This window comes from Polypterus senegalus, chromosome 8 (assembly GCF_016835505.1).
Source record: "Polypterus senegalus isolate Bchr_013 chromosome 8, ASM1683550v1, whole genome shotgun sequence".
Taxonomy (NCBI): domain Eukaryota; kingdom Metazoa; phylum Chordata; class Cladistia; order Polypteriformes; family Polypteridae; genus Polypterus; species Polypterus senegalus.
Genome location: NC_053161.1, coordinates 168,816,436 through 168,832,473, shown reverse-complemented (window position 1 = coordinate 168,832,473; position 16,038 = coordinate 168,816,436). Strand labels below are relative to the sequence as shown.

The window sequence follows — 16,038 nt, the reverse complement described above, 5'->3', positions numbered from 1 at the left end:
ATGTGCTAGAATTGGGTGAAAGACTAGATATGGCTCTCATCAGTTCAATATTCTTGTATGAAAATCTAGTTTCCATTTCTGAAATGGCCCTGTCAAGGATGTTGAGCAGGGATCTTTTCAGAGACTGATGGGGGGAAATGGTAGGGTCACCAGAGTCTGTATGGCCCAAAGTTGAGAGCACAACACTTTGACCCTGGTGTTTGCTCATTGTTCTCCTTCTCTTTGTTGGATGTGACTCATCCTCAGCAGGAGATGACACTCCCCAACAGTCATCCTCACATATGTTTTTTAAGGAGTCCAGTGCTGCACTAACAACCTCAGAAGCACTGCACAGATCAACTGACTGAGACTGTAGAATAGCATTTGCTGGTTTCAAGACACCAAGCACCCGCACTGGGAACTTTCCAATCTCAAAGAAGTGATGCCTCTTCATTTGGCATAGCAGGCCTGATGCCTCAGTGCACAGGTCAACTGCAGCATCATCATCCTCTGTCATCTCTGATAGGATACTAAGGATTTGTTCTTGATTGTCCACAGTGCACCTTGTCACCTCACCTCATAGTGACTTGTCCATCTGATCTCAAGCAGCCTTTTTAAACAAGGTGCATCATGTTTATTGAGCACATAGTGGTGGTGAAAAAGTTGTAGAGTGAACTAGAACATTAGAACACACTAGACAAGAACAGGCCATTCAGCCCAACAAAGCTCGCCAGTCCTATCCACTTAATTCTTCTAAAAAGCATCAAGTTGAGTTTTGAAAGTCCCTAACGTCTTACTGTCTACCACACTACTTGGTAGCTTATTCTAAGTGTCTATGATTCTTTGTGTAAAGAAAAACTTCCTAATGTTTGTGCGAAATTTACCCTGAACAAGTTTCCAACTGTGTCCCCGTGTTCTTAATGAACTCATTTTAAAATAACAGTCTTGATCCACTGTACTAATTCCCTTCATAATTTTAAACACTTCAATTATGTCACCTCTTAATCTTCTTTTGCTTAATTTAAACTGTATAGGCTCAGCTCTTTTAATCTTAAGTAAGCTTAACATGGGTTTTTTACGATCAACGCAAGCTACGTATCTGTACTATGAGGTTTAATGCTAAGCTTACTGCCCTTTCCCGGAGCAGGAACACTGCAACAGGGAACTGGGGCTTTGAGGCGTTCACTATGGCCAGGGCCCTGCACAGGTGCAGGCAGAGCCCTGTTACGACACGCCTCCACAAAAGTCAATAAATAGAGTGCTCTCGTCAGAGGAGACCATCCTGTTCCAGACCACGGTTGCATCATGAGCGTGGGCGCAGACTTCTTCCCATGTTTTTCTGTCGCATATAACGCTTTCTTTCCTTTATCGCCTTGGCATTGGCCTTATCATACTCCGCTCGTAACTGCGTCTTATTCACGTTAGCAGTTTCACAAGTACCATATTAATACGAAACGCAGTTATCCATCCGGTGCTGCTAAACGAAAGAAAAAGGCAGACGATGTATCCTTTATTGAGACACAAAAAGGAGTTTTGCTGAAATTCTCCATTCTCCTACTGATTCCTTTCAAAACCAACCAGCAGTAAGCAACGAGCAACATTCATGTCACATTCCACAAGAAAATGAGCAGCCATATGACGATGTTCAGCCAACAGTTGCTGAAAGTGAAAATGACGAGACAATCATTGAAAATGATGTGCTGTGTTGACTGGAACGATCCAAGCATGTGGCCCTCATCCCTCACTGATTCAGAGCGAACCTTCTTGGTCAAAAAGGGTCCTTTTACAACATCAACAATATTTATTTCTATAGCACATTTTCATACAAATAATGGAGCTCAAAGTGCTTTACATGATGAAGAAAAGAGAAATAAAAGACAAAGTAAAAATTAGAATAAGACAACACTGATTAACTTAGAATAAGAGTAATGTCCAATGGCCAGGGAGGACAGAAAAAACAAAAAAAAACTCCAGACGGCTGGAGAGATAAAATAAAATCGGCCAGGTTTCCAAGCCACGGGACTGCCCAGTCCCCTCTGGGTATTCTACCTAAAAGTGATATTCTTGCAAAACATGCAGCAAACAAAGAAAGTCATCATTTTTCTAACAGTTTGTACTCAAGAAAACTAAAGAACGGGGAAGTTGCAGATCGTACATGGTTAGTTTATTTAAAACACAAAAATTCAGTGTTTTGTTTTTGTTGCAAACTTTTCTCTGACACCAAAATTAAGTTGACTACCGATGGAAATAACGACTGGAAACATATGCATAATATTCTCTCCGAGCATCTACAAAACACATGATTGCTATTAAGTCTTGGTATGAACTTGCGGTCAGGCTGAACAAAGGAGAAACAATTGATATGCAAAGTCAGCAGATAATGGAGTAGGAGTGTGAGCATTGGAACAACGTACTACAAAGAATCCTTTCCATTGTGCAGTTTCTTGCAGAAAGAAACATGTCGTTTCGCGGCACAAGCAGTCACTATGGGAACATAACAATGGCAATTTTTTAGGCCTTGTTGAGCTACTAGCCTGATCCGATCCATGCTTAAAAGAGCACTTATGCTGGATCAAAAATTCTGAGATACACGACCATTATCTGGGTAACCATATCCAAAATGAGCTTATTCATATAATGGGAAATGTTGCTTTGAAAAAAAATTGTGGCAGATGTGCAAAGTGCAAAATATTTCTCGATAATTCTTGACTGTACTCCCGATGCCGGTCATCAAGAACAGTTGACAATGATAATCAGAACCGTTAATGTAGGAGTCACACCTGTGGAAATTCAGGAACGTTTTGTCTGGTTTTCGCCCGTGGAAAGCAGCATGGGTCAAAGTCTTGCCGAAGCATGTCTAACTAAACTCGAGGAATTGGAGCTGTGTCTGCAAAATTGCAGGGGCCAAGGGTACGACAATGGCTCTAAAATGAAAGTCCAGAATAGTGGAGTCCAGAAACGCTTGCTAGATCTAAATCTGAAGGCATTTTATGTCCCGTGTGGTTGCCACAGATTAAATCTTGTTCTTTGTGACATGGCAAAATCGTCAAAAACGGCCATGACACTTTTCGGTATATTACACCAGATTTACATACTTGCTTCCACACAGCGGTGGCAAATTCTGAAAAATCATGTGACAAATTTTACCGTAAAGCCCATTTCGGACACTCGCTAGATTCGGTTAAGGCTGTGCAATTCCAAGTTGCATCAATTTACGATGCATTGATAGACATTGCTGAAAGCTTAAACGACCCAAAGGCTAGAACTGAAGCAACCGCGTTAGCCAAACAACTAAAAAGTTATCCGTTCTTGGAATCACTTGTTATCTGGCACAATGCATCTTCTGTCGCAGATCAATATGGTAAGCAAAATACTGCAAACAAAGGACATGCAGTTTGACATTGCTTTGAAGAGCATTGAAAAGACAATTGACTTTTTGAAATCCTACAAGGAAACTGGGTTTGCTTGCGCTCAGGTTACAGCTAAAGAATTAGCTGAAGAATTGGAAATGAATCCACAAGAAATAGGCTTTCCTGCACCAGAAAGCTTGCACAGAAGAAGAGTGCGCAGACAATTTGAGTCAAATTTTGACTACAAAGCGCAAGATCAATCAATACTTGATCCAAAGGATAAATATTGCATTGAGTTTCTCAATGTATTGCTTGACCAAACGATATCGTCAATGACTGAGTGCTTTGACCAAATGAAAGGTCATTATGATTACTTTGGTTTTCTTTATAATTATGAGAGAATAAAATCTCTAAGTGATGCGGATTTGATTAAATCCTGTCGGGATCTCAAAGCGATATTAACAGATGAAACGACTGGTTCCGATATTGATGCTCAGGACTTGTTCTCTGATTTGCGTATTTTGGCAAATCTGGTGCCTCCTAATGCTTCTGCTCTTGAAACATTGCAGTTTATGTACCAGAACAGCTTGCAAGATTCTGTTCCAAACGTCGCAATAGCGCTACGTATCGCCTTGACTATACCAGTTACTGTCGCTGCTAGGGAACGCAGCTTTTCTAAGCAAAAGATAATCAAGAATTACCTCAACCATGTTACAAGAATGATTGAATGCTTTAGCATTAATGTCCATAGAGTGAGACATTGTCCAATCGCTTGATTACTCGGCATTAATTAAAGATATCGTGTTAGAAAGTGTTAAAGCCCAAGTTTTAATTTGGTAGAAAAAATGGAAAACAGTATAAAAAACACACTTTTTAATTGTGACAAAAAATTTAATTGCTCTAAAATTTATAAAAATATGCACCACTACACTGCATATTTTGCACAGGCTGGGCTTAGCTACATACATCCACGTGGTGCCCAGTGGAAACTGGTCAACAAACAGGTTACAATCTGGCTGAACTGTAGCTAATACTACACACATTAGGGCCCCCACAGTCTAATTATGCCCAGGGCCCCCAATGTCCAAAGAACGGCCCTGCCAACAGCAGCATCATTGCTACTGCTATTGGCTGGCAGGAGCAGCACCACACTTTTTAAAAGCTTGGAAAAAATGATGCATCTCACAGCATTAACTTACCCTTTGTGAGCTCCTGGAAGCTGAGGTGGAAAGTGAATAAGCTTTACTAAAATTGCTGTGATTACATCAGTATATGAAACGAGAAAACTGTTGAGTGCAGAGTTGAAAGCTGGGGCTGGGCTTTGTGTCGGGGTCTGACAGACAGACACGGGTCCTCTAGTCGGCTCTATGTGGCAGCAGTGGTGCTTGTGGGATCGAGAAAGAAACATTTCTCTACCAAACTGAAACTGTGAGAAGACCAATGGACTAGTCTGCCATTGACTGTACAAACAGAGATGCACTTTTTAGTTGTTGTTAATTATCTCACGAGTCGCTATGATTTTGACGACAGAGATTTGCTGCTTCCTCAAAGCCTCCCACTGCTGCACAGCCCTGCCTACTGAGAAACCTGACACCGGGTCATTTGCATACTGACAGTGATTGGATGTTTAGCTGGGGGGAGGGTGAGTGGGTGATCTCTGCCGAGTGGTGTGTGAACTGCGCACAAACAAAGCACAAAGGGAAAGAGCGAACAAGAGGTAAAACCTATCATCTCATTTGTGCCTTTACCAGTGGATTTTTCAGCTACTGTAGTAAATGTTGTCCATATTCAGTTTGTGGGTAATCTATTATTTTCTTTCTCAACTTCTAAAAGTTTGATGTAAGGGGGCAGGATGTTTGTTTAAGGGGACGTTGCCCCCTCTTGCCCCAGCATGCAGCCAGCCCGGAGCGACAGAGACATGAAGTGGCTGAGACATAGCACAGGCCGGGAAGGTTGGCAAGCGAAGCGAGCAGGGCGTAACCCTCTAGTATTAATAAGAATTCTTCACATTTATATCTACTGCATATATAGAGAGTATTTCTCACTACTCAAAGTGCTTTTCACATTGAGTGCGGAGACTCTTCAACCACCATCAATGTGCACCTGGATGATGCAACACCAGTCATTTTTATGCCATCACGCTCACCACACATTAGCTGTTAGGTGATGAAGGGGTGAGAGATAGTTAGCCAATTAGAGGCAGAGAAAGATTGGTGGTTGGTGCATTAGAATGAGTAGGCTGTGGCGGGCAATTTAGCCAGGATATCATGACACACCCTACTCTTTTACAAAAGATGGGATCTTTTCTGACTACAGCGCATCAGGACCTTGTTTTTTTGTCTTATCCAAAGGACAACACCATTTTTACAGCATGGTGTCCCCATCTCTGAACTGGAGCATTGAGGACCCCCAAATAGACTACAGGGTAAGCACCCCCTGTTGGCTTCTTTAACAGCTCTTCCAGCGGCAACCCAAGCTTTTTTCCTGGCTGGGCCCCAGCTTGCATAGCTTCAGGTAGATGACCTGTTCTGAAGTGCATGTGGTACAGCTGAAATAGGAAACCAAAAAAGAAATACACACACAAATCGCAAACATACATGTAGTATATTATTGTGAGCGGTCAACTTTTCATTTTTGTCGCATTTGTCAACCCTCCTGCGGATTTTTTTGATCAACATTGAAAGCTGAAGTTTAGCTTCACTTTCATGACACCCTCAAGCTTTGTTGTGACTACTAGTTTTATGAAGCTGCATGAGATGAGAAGCTCTGCATGGTCCCATCTGCCTTGATGCAGGAGTTATATAAATAAAATGTATCATTGTTAGTTTAGTTTATGTATTTATAAGGCATAGTGTTAAAACAACCAGTGGTTGTCCAAAGTACTTTTCAACTTTAGAATAAAATGAATAAATTCATAAAAAATAAAGAAAACCTACAACAAGAAATGGGTAATACAAACACACTTCTAAGACACCTAAAAATCCTGAGTACACAAATGAGTTTTTAGCCTGGATTTGAAGCGCTTTTAATGGTGGGGTTGATCGAACATAGCGAGGAAGACTGCTCCACCTTTACACCTCAAATGACTGCTTGGCACAGAAAGCAGCAGCAGCTTATTGGCTGACCCCGGAGCTCCATGAGGACAGTCGGGTGTATGAGGTCAATGAGGTAAGCTGGAGCTAACCTGTGCAAAACTTTTCAACTTTAAAATTGACTCTAAATTTCACATATGAGAACAAATAGAAGCATGGATTAATGTCTCAAAATCTCTTAAAAAATGTGCCTTTCTTTTGTTTTATACTCTAAGTTGATACAAAGAGGCATTAATAACTTTATTTGCTTATCATATTTAATGCTGGCATTAAACAAGATGCCAAAATTTTTCACATAGGGTTTAACATAACGGGAACGTGAACCTAGATCACAGATTATGTTATTAACGAGATTCATAGATCTAAAAATTAAACTTTCCACCTTGCTGTCATTCATTTTTAAAAAACTACCAGCCATCCATTGCTTAATGTTATTTAGGTAGTCGAGTGGGCATTTCACTGCATCCCAGCTGCCAGATCTCAAAGGGAAATCCAACTTTCATGCTTTATTACAATGTGGCTTAGGGGTAACATACACATTGAAAATAAAATACAGCTAAGCACTGACCCTTGTGGTACCCCATACAAGAGGGGGCCAGTGTCAGATGATCCATTAAAAGAAACTGAGAAAGATCTCATTTCCAAAAAAGAAGTGAACCATTTGAGAGCAGAGCTTGAAATGTTGGCAGTGGCGTAGCTAGGGGCGGGCAGAGAGGGTGGTCCGCCCCGGGCGGCACATTTTGGGGGCACCATTATTAGTCAAAAGGCTCAGTAAAATTCGTGTGTAAGCAGCAGGGTTCAGAAGAATATCACTCATAAATGAAAAAAGTAAAATTCTCTGATTTTTACCCACAAATGCTTCAAATATAATTTTCAGACTGTCCTTCTGTGAGGGCATCAGATACAGCAGTTGAAATTTATGAGGCAATAACAAAACTAAACATAAACATTACACTGATAATAATTTCAAGGAAGATAAACAACTAATTTACGATTTATAATTTCATTTCGTTATCAATCCGAATGTGTTCTTGCTCTGCGCAGAAAACATCCTCACCTATCACTTGTACACTACACTAGTTCTGGTTTTCACCGCGTAATTATATTAAACTAATAAATTGCACACGGCTTATTAGTGCGTCTATACTATATTCTTGTCTAGTTGATGCTTATAAATGATTATATGTGAAAATGTATTACTGTTTATCTATATATATGAATAAATCTATGCAAAATGTAGCTTACTTTTTCTCTATGCGTCATATTAATTTTCTAATCAAATAGGTTAACATATTCAGATATGTTGGAAGGTGGCAAACTGAAGCCCTACCCCGCGCCGGGCGGCATGAACTCGAGCTACGCCACTGAATGTTGGCCCAGTTTTCCAGGCAGTCTAGACGAATGTGGTGATCTACAGAGTCAGAAGTAGCACTGAGATCTAACAACATTAATACTGCAGTCTTTTTAGAATCTACTGACAGCCACAGGTCATTTGTTACTTTATTATATGCAGACTCTGTACTATGTTTTGCTCAGAAACCAGATTGAAAATATCAAATATATTATTTTCATTTAAAAAAAAAGACCACAGTTGTTGGAAAACAGCTTTTTCCAGTATTTTGGAAAGAAATGGAAGTTTCAAAATTGGCCTATAGTTACTTGAATCAGTAGAGTCAAGACCAGCCTTGTTGCAGAGAGGGTGCAAAACTGCATGTTTAAAAAAAGCTGGTACTTGTCCTGAAGTAACAGAACTATTTATACTGTAATTTACAGAAAAGAAGGACCTATGCCCAAGAAGGAATAAGGTCTAATGGATGTGTTAAGGGTTTCAAATCTGAGACTACTTTACATAAGTAAGAGAGAGAAATAGGGTGAAAGTTATTTAAGGTAGGGGTACATACTGGAGTAGCTACTATTAGTGTACCACTAGAACATAATAGCAAATAATTGACTCTCCTGTCAACAAAAAAGATAACAGTGGTATGTCTTTAATTTCCTAGGAACGTCTGACTACTGGAGTGTTTTCCAAACAAAGATTGTTAGTGAAGCAGTATTTAGCTGTATGAAATTAAATCAAATGTGAAAAACTAGCTGTGCAAAAATTTGAGTCTCCTTGTAAATGTGCTGATTTGAATGCATGTCACTGCTCAATGCTGATTACTTGCAACACCAATTTGGTTGGATTAGCTCGTTAAGCCTTGAACTTCATAGACAGGTGTGTCCAATCATGAGTGGTAAAGGTATTTAAGGTGGTCAATTGCAAGTTGTGCTTCCCTTTGACTCTCCTCTGAAGAGTGACAGACAGCATGAGATCCTCAAAGCAACTCTCAAAAGATCTGAAAATAAAGATTGTTCAGTCTCACAGTTTAGGGGAAGGCTACAAAAAGTTATCTCAGAGGTTTAAACTGTCAGTTTCAACTGTAAGGAATGTGATCGGAAATGGAAGGCCACAGGCACAGTTGCTGTTAAACCCAGCAGGTCTGGCAGACCAAGAAAAATACAGGAGCAGCATATGAGCAAGCAGGATTGTGAGAATGGTTACAGACAACCCACAGATCACCTCCAAAGACCTGCAAGAACATCTTGCTGCAGATGGTGTATCTGTACATCGTTTTGCAATTCAGCACAATTTGCACAAAGAACATCTGTATGGCAGGGTGATGAGAAAGAAGCCCTTTCCTCACTCACGCCACAAACAGAGTTGCTTGTTGTATGCAAATGCTCATTTAGACAAGCCAGATTCATTTTGGAATAAAGTGCTTTGGACTAATGAGACAAAAATTGAGATATTTGGTCATAACAAAAAGTGCTTTGCATAGCGGAAGAAGAACACCGCATTCCAAGAAAAACACCTGCTACCTACTGTCAGATTTGGTGGAGGTTCCATCATGCTGTGGGGCTGTGTGGCCAGTTCAGGGATTGGGGCCCTTGTTAAAGTTGAGGGTCAGATGAATTCAACCCAATATCAACAAATTCTTCAGAATAATGTTCAAGCATCAGTCACAAAGTTGAAGTTACGCAGGGGTTGGATATTCCAACAAGACAATGATCCAAAACACAGTTCAAAACCTACAAAGGCATTCATGCACAGGGAGAAGTACAATGTTCTGGAATGGCCATCACAGTCCTCTGAATTGAATGTCATCGAAAATCTATAAGATGATTTGAAGCAGGCTACCATCAAATTTAACTGAACTGGAGAGGTTTTGTATGGAAGAATGGTCAGAAATACCTCCATCCTGAATCCAGACACTCATCAAAGGCTATTGGAGGCGTCTCGAGGCTGTTATATTTGCAAAAGGAGGCTCAACTAAGTATTGATGTAATATCTCGGTTGGGGTGCCCAAATTTATGCACCTGTCTAATTTTGTTATGATGCATATTGCATATTTTCTGCTAATCCAATAAACTTAACGTCACTGCTGAAATACTACTGTTTCCATAATCTATTAAAAGGAAGTTGCCACTTTGAAGGCTCAGCCAATGATAAACAAAAATCCAAAGAATTAAGAGGGGTTCCCAAAACTTTTTCATATGACTGTAAATGCAGATATCTTATTAACAAAGAAATTCAGGAACATATCACAACTCAGTAAGGATATCTTACCTTTGTCACTGTCAGGTGCGTTTCTCAAAGGTGTAAACAAGGTGATGCACACGATTAAATGTGATGCCGCGCAAAATTAGAGATGACGCGCTCACAATCAGAGGGTTCACGACAATTAAGATGTTTTGCATAAATTAATGCTTACAATAATTTTTCTACAAGGTCCCCCCATTTCTCTGCACCATAATGTTTGGCAGACAACAATGTCAGGTCTATTAAAGCTGTTGTCCTATTTTGGACTTTCTCACATATCCCTCACATGCAATGAACTGCTAGAAGTCTGTGATTCATAGACATCAACAGAGGCTGAGGATTTTCTGTGGTGATGTTCTCCCAAGTTTCTAATGTTGCTATCTTCAGGTCCTGCTTGCTTAGGGGGTTTGTCCGATTAAACTGTCTATTTGGCATATGGAAGGCCTTCTCAATTGGATTGAAATCAGGTGACTGTCTTGGCCATTCAAGAAATTTCCATTTTTTAGCTTTGACAAACTCCTGAGTTGCCTTAGCAATATACTCGGAATCATTATCTTGTTGTAGCATGAAGTGCAGTCCAATGAGTTTGGAGGCATTTACTGGAACTTGAGCAGGTCATATGTTTCTACACACCTCAGAATTCATTGTGCCACTGGCAGCAGCAGTTCCATCATCAATGAAGAGATGTGTGCCAGGACCTGTGACAGCCATACCTGCCCAAGCCATAACACCCCCACTGCAATGTTTAACAGATAATGTGGTCCGCTTTGGATCTTTGGCAGTTCTTTCTCATCTCCATACTTTTGCTGTTGCCATCACTCTGATGCAGGTTCATCTATGTCCACAAAATATTTTCCCACAATTCTGCAGGCTCTTTGAATTCCCTTTCACCAACTGTAATCTGGCCATCCTGTTTTTGTGGTTAACTAGTGGTTTACATCTTCCAGTGTGGCCTCTGTATTTCTGTTCATGAAGTCTTCTGCTTGTAGTTGTCTCTGACACATCCACATCTTCCTCCTGAAGATTGTTTCTGATCTGTCAGACTGCCATTTCTCTAAACAAAACTCTCTTTAGTGAGCTTGAAAATCACACATGAAACAAATGTAATCACTGATTTTGTAAAGCTGTATGGGTAAGGAAACACCTCTGCTTTGCTCATTGCTAACTGTTCTATTTAATGCTGTTTTATTTTACATAAGTTGTGGAGTGTGACATGTGCCACTGGAGTAGGACAGTGGCAGCCATGTTGGTCAAATGTGAAGACTGGAATTAGGCTGCACTGAGTGGACTTGACAATAACTCTAAAATTAACTGATGACCCAAAATTGTTATCAAAGTAAAGCCATACATTTGTGAAAAAGCCAATGCTGCTCTACCCATGCCTGGCATTACTAAGTGTAATAGAGATAAGCAACAATGGAAACAAATGAAACATTACTTTTCAGCGCATGCCCAGTCACTGTTTAGGATATGGAAGAAAAAGAATGATTGAGGATGGTGCTTACTGGTAGACATTTATTTTAATCCATTCTATGGTAACACAGTTCTAGTTTTAGGGTGCAGTAAACAGCATTGTGATTTGTACCAATGTTAAATTAACTTTAATTCATCTTTATATAATTATTAAATACTGCTCATAACATTTGGCAGAACCCAGCCATCCCTACTACAGAAGCTTTGCACAGTCCACGATATAAATTTCAAGCATGTTGTAACATTTCCAAAATAACCACACCAAGTGTCTGAGTAATTGAACAAATTTCTCAATAGATGGGCGTCATCCTGCACAGTAAAATAGGGGGGTGTTTTGGGCATGTAAATTGTGGTGAGGCACTTTTCCTCCATGTCTGCAGACTTCTTTCATTCACATAAACTCTAATTCCTCATGTCTTTCCCATTCAAGATAATAGCTAGTGAGACATGTAGGTTCTCACATCAGGTGTGTCCCCAAAAAAATTATTAGAACAAAAGAACAGTCTAGACAATGTGGCACGCGGCTGGGGGTGGTACCCAGCCGGGACGCCAAGGAGGACTAGAGGAAGGCTTGTGCCTCCTCCAGACCACAAGGGGGCGACCGCCCTGGTTGTGTTGGGGGCCACAGGTAGAGGACTTGGAAGCCCAACCCTGTAGGGGGTCCGTGGTCACCGCAAGGGCGCGCCCCAATGCCTTGGGAGCCCTGGACCTCAGCACTTCTGCCACACCAGGAAGTGCTTAGCGGAAAAGTAGAGCAGGGACACCTGGAGGGCTGCCGGCTACACAGCTGGTGCTTCTGCCACACGAGGGTGTGTCGGCGGAGGCTCCTCAGGAAGCACCTGGAGCCCATCCAGGGGTGCATAAAAGGGGCCGCCTCTCTCCATTCGATGGCGAGAGTCGGGTGGAAGTGGACGGAGCTCGGAGGAGAGGAGTGGAGGCAGTCTGAAGACTGAAAAGGCATTGTTGTGCGGCCAGGACATAAAGGGGTGATTGGTGCTGAGGCACAGGGTTCATGCACTAATTAATAATGGCTAGGAAACCCTTCACATATTACTTTGTTCTTCTTCCTGGTCATGTTTTTCACAAACAATTGAAGTAATTTGGTAATACTTTTGATGTATTTCTTATTTAAATATAATAAAGAAAGGCAGTTAACAGCTGCAACAGTTTTTTCCATTTTCTTTATTACTTATGACTCAATGTTCTCAGTGGTTTTTTTTTTTTGGTTTTTTTTTGTACCTAGTATTGCATTCACATCAGAATGAATAATATGAAGATGGGTTAATTTTGACACCAAACAACTTTCTCTTTCAGTACTTCTTAAAAGCTCATCATTTATTTCCATGTGTTTTCTTTCTGCAGCTTTACCAGTCAATGGCAGCTTTGACTTTTCATCATTAGTTCAGAATTCTCTTCATTGCAGAGCTCAACGGACTGCAGGTGATGAAAACATTCCAAAATTAATATGTGAATCAGATGTGCAGGATGATTCTGTACCAGTGATGAAGTTAGCACTAGCAGGAGCACTTGCCAGTCAACTTCAGAAGCACAATTCAGAGTCGGTCACAGTTCACCAACAGCAGAGCAAATTTAAATATAGAGATGGTAAACTGAATCAAATACGACAAAAGTATCATTGTTCTGAAGGTGGCAAACAATACAGATGCATGAGAAATCTCCAGATCCATACAAGAAATCACACTGGAGAGAAGCGATATTGCTGTTCTGAATGTGGCAAAGCATTCTGCTCCAGTAAATATCTTCAAATACACCAAAGAATTCACACTGGAGAGAAGCCATATTGCTGTTATGAATGTGGCAAAGCATTTACCTCCAGTAATTATCTTCAAATACACAAAAGAATTCACACAGGAGAGAAGCCATATGGGTGTTCTGAATGTGGAAAACGGTTTTCACAAAAGAGTACTCTTCAGAAACACACTAGAACCCACACTGGTGAGAAGCCATATGGTTGTTCTGAATGTGGCAAAGCATTCATCACCAGTAAATATCTTCAAATACACGTAAGAATTCACACAAGAGAGAATCTCTTCAAACCCACATAAGGTTTTACACTGGCATGAGCTCAGAAACTAAGAATATACCAACAAAAATGATAGGGAAAGGTGCAAACCAGATTATTCAAGGACAATCCAGAATAATTTTATAGAATGTTAGGCAAGGGAACAGTGAAAGTAACCACTGTACACCACCAGAGAAAAAAGAAATGGAAACATTCTGGAAAAACATATTTGAGGATCCCCAAGAGCACAATCAAAGAACAGACTGGCTAACCAGAAACACCTTGAAAACAAATAAATGAAGAGAATGGAATGGCCTGAGGTAACTTTTAAGGACATTGAAAGCATCCTTAAATCTGCTGCAAACTGGAAGATGACAATAGGCTCTGATGCCATAACAAACTTTAGGTTCAAACATCTGACCACTCTGCACCAGGATACGGCCAAATATAAAAACATGTTAATGCAGCATCCACAGGTGACACCACAGTGCCTCACTACTGGAACTCCTAATTTCAAAATTGAACCAAACTACAAACCATGAACCTACTCCCCCTTAACCTACGTCAATATCAGCACCCTGAATGAGCCAAACCCAGAGACTGTTACACGCCTTCTGTTTGTTGATAATTTGAAGATATTCAGCCACAGCAACAGGCAATTACGGGAACAGCTTCATTTGGTATAAAAAAAAAATCATAAGACATTAAAATGACATTCAGACTGGATAAGTAAACACAGAGGCCACCTTCATCAATGGAAAAATCAGACAAAACATAAACATCGTACTACACGAGGAGTGTGTCACTAAAGATCTGAACCCAGAAGCAGCCTACAAATATTTGGGAGGAATGGAAGGTGTAGAAACGTATATTCTTGAATAAAACTGTACGTGTTTATTTGATATTTGGACTAAAGTCTTCACCCATTATGCACTTCATGTCATTATTAGTATAACATGAAAACGTTTCTGTTTTAGGTATGGGTGCAGCATTTCTTGCCTTGCATGTCCTGTCATCCTACATTTACATAGATTGCTGCAGATACGGAACACACATCAATTGTATGTATTCCAAATAATGATATATTATTTACCCTATCCAACTCCAGGCACCTCACACCTAGATAAAGAGATGTGACCTGGGAGAACTTCAGCTGCGTTGCTGGGGGGATGCGATAGCAGGATCCTTGTTGCTTGTGCTAATCGACACATTTGCAAAACAAAGACGCTGATGAGGATGTGCGAAGGAATTTAAGGTGGCCCAGGATTAAGAGTTTTTTCATAGGCTTCAGGGATTCTAGTGTTAAGCTCAGCCAAATGTTCAGAAGAAATAAAGACATGACAGAGATTTGGCCATCTAATGTACAAACAGCAGGAGTGCACCTCTGTAGACAGCAAAATCAAGAATACAAATGAGGAAGTGTAATTGGAAAGACCACATATAAAATGGAACATATGCAGCCCTGCTTGCTTCAGCCTTATGTGATTAAAGTGGAAATTTCAAGATTAAAGTTGACATTTCATGCTTTTTTCCCTACCGTTTGCCTATTTTTTTGTCTGTAACCTAATAAGCTTTCATATGACACTCAGACAGTGGGCTACAACTTGCCTTTTCACAGCGACTTTGATATGTGACTTCTTTTGTATTTCCGGCACTGTGCGACTTTGTGAACTTGAGCTTTCAAGGTTCTCCAACACGCTATGTCACTCGATCAGTTTCCTTTTGTTGTTTATACCACTGTTTAAACCAACAAATAGTATGTTTTTCCTTTGCCTCCACTTGGTATTCGCTGAAATTCTTATATTTTCCCCCGTGCTTTTCCCATTGTCTTTTCACAGAAGGCTGAGCTTAAGGGTGATTTATATTGATTTGCATATTCAAAGAGGCGTAATTCTGGGAGGAGTTGGGGCGGGACAGCAGGTGTGTGCACGTGCGTTACTTTTCACGCTGACCGGGATTTATATAGTGAAGGAACGTGGAAGTTGGAGTATGCACAGATTCCTGCATCTAGATTTTTCTGTGCATAAGCACATTTTTGCTTTTGTGCTTACGTCATGTTATAGTGCGAATTCTACGCACAACGTTATGCATGAGGCCCTTGGTCTCTGTCATTTAAATGTTTTTCACCAGATGTTTGAAGCATTTCATTGGAATAGAGGTGAGTGCCACTGGTCTGTAGTCATTCAGACAGCTTGGCCTGAAAACCTTACAAACTGGGCTAATGACTGATTGTTTCCACAGCCTAGGTACAATGCCACAGGTCAGAGACCCATTAAAAATTAAATGAAAAACTGGAGAGAGCTGCTTAAAGCAGGACTTTAAGAACTGACCTGATTTACCATATGACCCCACTGCCCTGTTTGTTTTAGCCCACCGCAAGCCTTTCTCTTAATTCAGATAAACTGAACCCTATCACAGTAGAATTCCTGGTGTTTTTATAAAGCATCTCCTTTACTTCTGCATTTTGGGTGTTGAAATCGCTTGTTGCAAATCTGGTAAAAAATGTATTATGTTCATCTGCAAAAAGCTTCTGGTCTTTGT

At 40.5% G+C, this 16,038-nt stretch overlaps 1 pseudogene; it reads left to right on the top strand.

Annotated features, from left to right (window-relative positions):
• LOC120534691 overlaps nt 1-16,038 on the top strand; it is a 59,151-nt pseudogene that overhangs the window by 27,500 nt on the left and 15,613 nt on the right.